The following is a 7,013-nucleotide window of genomic DNA, read 5'->3' on the forward strand; positions in this document are numbered from 1 at the left end:
TTGACTGTGATATGTGGTTGTCCACCTAGCTATCTGAAGATGAATGTACTTGACTTGATATGTGGTTGTCCACCTAGCTATCTTAATGAATGTACTGAACTTAGACTTTGAGTGTGCTACTAGATATGCTGAAGAATGAATGTACTGACTATGACTGTGATATGTGGTTGTCCCACCTAGCTATTCTGAAGATGAATGTACTGACTATGACTGATGTGGTTGTCCCACCTAGCTATCTGAGATGAATGTACTGCTATGACTGTGATATGTGGTTGTCCACCTAGCTATCTGAAGATGAATGTACTGACTATGACTTGATGTGGTTGTCTCACCTAGCTATCTGAAGATGAATGTACTGACTATGACATATGTGGTTGTCTCACCTAGCTATCTGAAGATGAATGTACTGACTAATGCATATGTGGTTGTCCACCTAGCTATCTGAAGATGAATGTACTGACTATGACTGTGATATGTGGTTGTCCCACCTAGCTATCTGAGATGAATGTACTACTATGACTGTGATATGTGGTTGTCCCACCTAGCTATCTGAAGATGAATGTACTGACTATGACTGTGATATGTGGTTGTCCCACCTAGCTATCTGAAGATGAATGTCTGACTATGACTGTGATATGTGGTTGTCCACCTAGCTATCTGAGATGAATGTACTGACTATGATATGTGGTTGTCCACCTAGCTATCTGAGATAATGATACTGACTATGACTGTGCATGTGGTTGTCCACCTAGCTATCTGAAGATAATGTACTGATATGACTGTGATATGTGGTTGTCCACCTAGCTTATCTGAAGATTAATGTTGACTATGACTGTGGTTGTCCCACCTAGCTATCTGAAGATGAATGTACTGACTATGACTGTGGATTGTGTCCCACCTAGCTATCTGAAGATGAATGTACTGACTATGACTGTGATATGTGTTGTCCCACCTAGCTATCTGAAGATGAATCGTTACTATGACTGTGATATGTGGTTGTCCCACCTAGCTATCTGAAGATGAATGTACTGACTATGAATATGTGGTTGTCCACCTAGCATCTGAAGATGAATGTACTGACTATGACTGATATGTGGTTGTCCCACCTAGTATCTGAAGATGAATGTACTGACTATGACTGTGATATGTGGTTGTCCCACCTAGCTATCTGAAGATGAATGTACTGTATGACTGTGAGTTGTCCCACCTAGCTATCTGAAGATGAATGTAACTGACTGTGATATGTGGTTGTCCACCTAGCTATCTGAAGATTGAATGTACTGACTATGACTGTGACTATTTGGTTGTTCCACCTAGTATCTGAAGATTAATGTACTTACTAGACTGGTTGTCCCACCTAGCTATCTGAAGATAATGTACTGACTATGACATGTGGTTGTCCCCCTAGCTATCTGAAGATGAATGTACTGACTATGATGATATGTGGTTGTCCACCTAGCTATCTGAAGATGTAATGTACTTATGATGGTTTGTCCCACCTAGCTATCTGAAGATGAATTGTACTTATGACTGGTTGTCCCACCTAGCTATCTGAAGATGAATGTACTGACTATGACATGTGGTGTCCACCTAGCTATCTGAAGATTAATGTACTTATGACTGGTTGTCCCACCTAGCTATCTGAAGATGAATGACTAAGTCTCTCTGGATAAGAGCGTCTGCTAAATGACTATGATGTAAACGTTAAGGATCATGGGGACATAGGCTTTCACTGGAAGGCAGAGATCACGTGAAAAACAAAAAGACAACTCTACCACCACCACAAACTAGAATATAAGGTCTCCCCATTTTGTCAGAACTATAATAGCTTCATCCTGTTCATGACTAAACACCCATTTTGTCAGAACTATAATAGCTTCATCCTGTTCATGACTAAACACCCATTTTGTCACCGTTGACTCTACTGTATCATTGACTATGTTTTTTTATTCCACGTGTAACTCTGTGTTATTGTATGTGTCGAACTGCTTTGCTTTATCTTGGCCAGGCCGCAGTTGTAAATGTGAACTTATTCTCAACTAGCTTACCTGGTTAAATAAAAGGTTAAATATATATATATTTTTTGAATTAACACGTTGACCATGCATGATCACACCTGTGTACTACTAGTATAAATGTGCTACAAAAGATGCATTTATATGTGTCATATTTCAGTACACAAAAGGACTATACCACATGCAATTGTCTGACATCAAAACACCACAAATATCACAAATCCACATTCAGAGCATTCAGAAAGTATTCAGACCCCTTGACATTTTTCCACATTTTGTTATGTTACAGACGTATTCTAAAATGGATTACATAAATACAAATCATTATCTACACACAATACCCCATAATGCAGTGGACTTCATAATGACAAAGCAAAAAACAGTTTATTTTTTATTTTTTTTATGTTTGCAAATGAAACTTAATTTTATATAAGTATTCAGACCCTTTGCTATRAGATTCAAAATTGAGCTCAGGTGCATCCTGTTTCCATTGATCATCCTTGAGATGTTTCTACAACTTGATTGGAGTCCACCTGTGGTAAATTCAATTGATTGGACATGATCTGGAAAGGCACACATCTGTCTATATAAAAGGTCCCAAAGTTGACAGTGCATGTCAGAGCAAAAACCAAGCCATGAGGTAGAAGGAATTGTCCATAGAGCTCCGAGACAGAATTGTGTCGAGGCACAGCTCTGGGGAAGGATACTAAAACATTTCTGTAACATTGAAGGTCCACAAGAACACAGTGGCCTCCATCATTCTTAAATGGCGGAAGCTAGGAACCACCAAGACTCTTCCTAGAGCAGGCCACCTGGCCAAACTGAGCAATCGGGGGAGAAGGGCCTTGGTCACGTGAGGTGACAGAACCCGATGATCATCTGACAGAGGTCTAGAGTTCCTCTGTGGAGATGGGAGAACCTTTCAGAAAGACAACCATTCTGCAGCACTCCACCAATCAGCCCTTTATGGTAGAGTGGCCAGAAGGAAGACATTCCTCAGTAAAAGGCACTTGTAAGCACGGTTGGAGTTTACCAAAAGGCGCCTAAAGACTCTCAGACCATGAGAAACAAGATTCTCTGGTCTGATGAAACCAAGATTGAACTCTTTGGCCTGAATGCCAAGCGTCACATCTGGAGGAAACCTGGCACCATCCCTACGGTGAGGCATGGTGTGCAACATCATGCTGTGGGATGTTTTTCAGGCGCAGGGACTGGGAGACTAGTCAGGATCAAGGGAAAGATGAACGGAGCAAAGTACAAGAGGAACCTTGATGAAAACGCTGCTCCAGAGCACCCAGGACCTCAGACTGGGGTGAAGGTTCACCTTCCAACAGGACAACGACCCTAAGCACACAGCCAAGACAATGCAGGAGTGGCTTCGGGACAAGTCTGAATGTCATTGAGTGGCCCAGCCAGAGCCCGGACTTGAAACCCGATCTCACACTCCCCATCCAACCTGACAGAGTTTGAGAGGATCTGCAGAGAAGAATGRGAGAAACTCCCCAAATACAGGTGTGACAAGCTKGTAGCGTCATCATACCCATGACTGCTGCAGGTGCTTCAACAAAGTACTGAGTAAAGGGTCTGAATACTTATTTAAATGTGATATTTTGTATATTTAATAAAATGGTGTAAAAATGTCTAAAAACCAGTTTTTGCTTTGTCATTATGGGGTTGTGTGTAGATTGGGGGGGGAGGGGGGGGGTTTAAAAAAAAAGTCATACATTTTAGAATAAGGCTGTAATGTAACAATGTGGGGGAAAAATCAAGGGGTTTTAATACTTTCCAAATATAAGACTTAGACCCCAGACACAACAAGTTACACAACATTAAATGATCTTTAAAAATCACAGAATGGGACTTTAATTTTATTTTTATTTTTCAAATCTAAACGTTTCCTGTTCTGTTCAAAATAACTACACCACACAGCAGTAATACAGTATACGGCTACTTTATTTACATGTACAAGCATCAAGTGAATTGTATGTTGGTCGGTGACTGTTCTTTGAAAAGTTTATAAGGCAAGACTAAAGATAGATATGGTGTGTATTAAAGTGTGCCGTGCCACCAATAAAGACGTTGCTGACTGACACTGGCATTGCTCTGCTGGTCACATCKAAAGTACATCACCATGTTGACATTATGCCCAACCGTGAACATACAGAGGAGAGAACCTGTAACCAGATGGCTGTAGGATTCAAATCTAAAAGTTATTTGTCACATGCTTTGTAAACAACAGGTATGGACTAACAGTGAAATGCTTACTTTAATCTACCCCTGTTATTTATGAAGCATGTGACAAATAACCATAAATAMTAAATATTTCAGTGTAATTATACAGTAGGCCTACAGTATAAATATATTGATGRTGTGGCAAGTGACAATTAGCGTTTTCAAAGTTCTACATCTTGAAAACTCTGATTGCTGCACTGCAAAAATAATTTTGGGGACTGTAACAGTGGACTAATGAAACAAACGCCCAAAAATGATCGTTTTGGAGTGGAATTGACCTTCAAGTCAAACCTCTTGACAGAAACTTSCTGAATTAAAAAGGTTATCATCCCTGTAAAATGTCTATTCCCGACAGCGCTTCATATTGTAAGCTCACTCTCAATATCACGTTAGCGGATGAGGCATCTCTAGCATGTACAGTATGTGTTCTCTATGCCCATTGGACAGGCTGAAAAGGGGACCTATGTCCTCCCTCAGTGTTCTGACCCAGCATTAAGAACAGACAGAATATATATATATATATAGACGCTGATCCACACATTATAGCAGTCTGTCAGCTGGACAATGGCTTCACCATGAGGCAGCGGGTCAGATCACCTTTCAGTTTAGAGACGAGGGCAGCAGGTCAGATCACCTTTCAGTTTAGAGACGAGGGCAGCAGGTCAGATCACCTTTCAGTTTAGAGACGAGGGCAGCAGGTCAGATCACCTTTCAGTTTAGAGACGAGGGCAGATCACCTTTCAGTTTAGAGACGAGGGCAGCAGTCTGATCACCTTTCAGTTTAGAGACGAGGGCAGCAGGTCAGATCACTTTCAGTTTAGAGACAAGGGCAGCAGGTCAGATCACCTTTCAGTTTAGAGACGAGGGCAGTGGGTCAGATCACCTTTCAGTTTAGATACAAGGGCAGCGGTCAGATCACCTTTCAGTTTAGATACAAGGGCAGCAGGTCAGATCACCTTTCAGTTTAGATACAAGGAGCAGGTCAGATCACCTTCAGTTTAGAGACGAGGGAGCAGGTCAGATCACCTTTCAGTTTAGAGACGAGGGCAGCAGGTCAGATCACCTTTCAGTTTAGAGACAAGGGCAGCAGGTCAGATCACCTTTCAGTTTAGAGACGAGGGCAGCAGGTCAGATCACCTTTCAGTTTAGAGACAAGGGCAGTGGGTCAGATCACCTTTCAGTTTAGAGACGAGGGCAGCAGGTCAGATCACCGTTCAGTTTAGATACAAGGGCAGCAGGTCAGATCACCTTTCAGTTTAGAGACGAGGGCAGCAGGTCAGATCACCTTTCAGTTTGAGACAAGGGCAGCAGGTCAGATCACCTTTCAGTTTAGAGACGAGGGCAGCAGGTCAGATCACCTTTCAGTTTAGAGACAAGGGCAGCAGGTCAGATCACCTTTCAGTTTAGAGACAAGGGCAGTGGGTCAGATCACCTTTCAGTTTAGAGACGAGGGAGCAGGTCAGATCACCTTTCAGTTTAGAGACAAGGGCAGCAGGTCAGATCACTTTCAGTTTAGAGACAAGGGCAGCAGGTCAGATCACACACATAGAATACGGTCGACTTGAAATGTCTGTTCTAGTAATTGTATTTGAATTAGTCGATTCTAAGGGCAGCAGGTCAGATCACCTTTCAGTTTAGAGACAAGGGCAGTGGGTCAGATCACCTTTCAGTTTAGAGACGAGGGCAGCAGGTCAGATCACCTTTCAGTTTAGAGACAAGGCAGCAGGTCAGATCACTTTCAGTTTAGAGACAAGGGCAGCAGGTCAGATCACACACATAGAATACGGTCGACTTGAAATTGTCTGTTCTAGTAATTGTATTTGAATTAGTCCGATTCTATTTTACTTTACCGCTCTGCCTTACCAGCAGTCTTCTACCTATAGCGGACATTCTGCTGGTTAAATGAACAGCTGACAGAAGCAGATAAACAGGCGACAGAGAGAGAGAGCAAAGATATCCAGGTTTCACCTTAGTGCACAGGAGCAGTAACAACATCAACCAACCAACACCATAAAAATGGAACATCTTTAAACTAACAAACTCTTGGTCCTTGAGACTACAGTATATTCAAAATGAAACTACCAAAAGATCACATTTGAACAACAAMAAAAAAACATTCAAATGACTACATACTAATACAGTATAGTRTTTTAAATTGCTCTGTACATCTCGGATCGGTCCCCCAAAAAAGCTACCTATTTCCTATACAGTGCACTACTTTGAACAGGGCCCATAGGACTCTACTTTTGCTCGAAGGTAGTGCACTGTATAGGGAATAAGGTGTTGTTTGGGACGTAAGCACTAAGTCACGTGACTGGGCGGAAGGGAGGTACTGTACAAGAAAAACATCACTTCAAATGAATACACTTTTTTTCCCTCTTTTTTTACTCAGAACCACTCTTCACACAAGTAGAGCACAGTATTTGGAGGAGGACAAGAATCTCCCACTTTCACAATCAGACCCTTTCTCATTTCCATATAGAGAACAAATGAGACCACCGTGTGTTGACTGGTTATTAAAAACATCTGGAGTCTAACATACAGTAGAAGGGGGCTGGATGGACCAAGCCCCTCCCACGTCCCAGCCACATCCCTGTTAAGCCCCTCCCACGTCCCAGCCACAWCCCTGTTAAGCCCCTCCCACRTCCCAGCCACCTCCCTGATAAACCCCACCTCCATATCACATCCCTGATAAGCCCCGCCCACACCACATCCCTGATAAGCCCCGCCCACACCACATCCCTGATAAGCCCCGCCCACACCACA

The 7,013-nt window shown here is 42.4% G+C and overlaps 4 long non-coding RNA genes across 5 annotated transcripts; 2 read left to right on the forward strand and 2 right to left on the reverse strand.

The window, feature by feature from the left end:
* The first annotated feature begins 5,010 nt into the window (after positions 1–5,010).
* On the forward strand, positions 5,011–5,349 carry LOC139024306 (uncharacterized). The gene is made up of 3 exons (XR_011475606.1): positions 5,011–5,047; positions 5,084–5,193; positions 5,264–5,349. It is a non-coding gene; the product is annotated as an uncharacterized lncRNA (long non-coding RNA).
* On the reverse strand, positions 5,069–5,217 carry LOC139024308 (uncharacterized). The gene is made up of 2 exons (XR_011475608.1): positions 5,167–5,217; positions 5,069–5,130 (listed from the first exon to the last, which is right to left on the reverse strand). It is a non-coding gene; the product is annotated as an uncharacterized lncRNA (long non-coding RNA).
* LOC139024307 (uncharacterized) lies at positions 5,331–5,565 on the reverse strand. Its single transcript, XR_011475607.1, has 2 exons — positions 5,422–5,565; positions 5,331–5,384 (listed from the first exon to the last, which is right to left on the reverse strand). It is a non-coding gene; the product is annotated as an uncharacterized lncRNA (long non-coding RNA).
* Positions 5,451–6,784, forward strand: LOC139024305 (uncharacterized). Of its 2 annotated transcripts, none has more exons than XR_011475604.1 (5): positions 5,451–5,522; positions 5,559–5,669; positions 5,706–5,778; positions 5,864–5,937; positions 6,010–6,784. It is a non-coding gene; the product is annotated as an uncharacterized lncRNA (long non-coding RNA). The 2 variants fall into 2 exon arrangements; XR_011475605.1 differs by having other exon boundaries at positions 5,706–5,742.
* The last annotated feature ends 229 nt before the right edge of the window (positions 6,785–7,013 follow it).

The sequence above is a fragment of the Salvelinus sp. IW2-2015 genome, unplaced genomic scaffold, assembly GCF_002910315.2.
Source record: "Salvelinus sp. IW2-2015 unplaced genomic scaffold, ASM291031v2 Un_scaffold1334, whole genome shotgun sequence".
Taxonomy (NCBI): Eukaryota; Metazoa; Chordata; class Actinopteri; order Salmoniformes; family Salmonidae; genus Salvelinus; species Salvelinus sp. IW2-2015.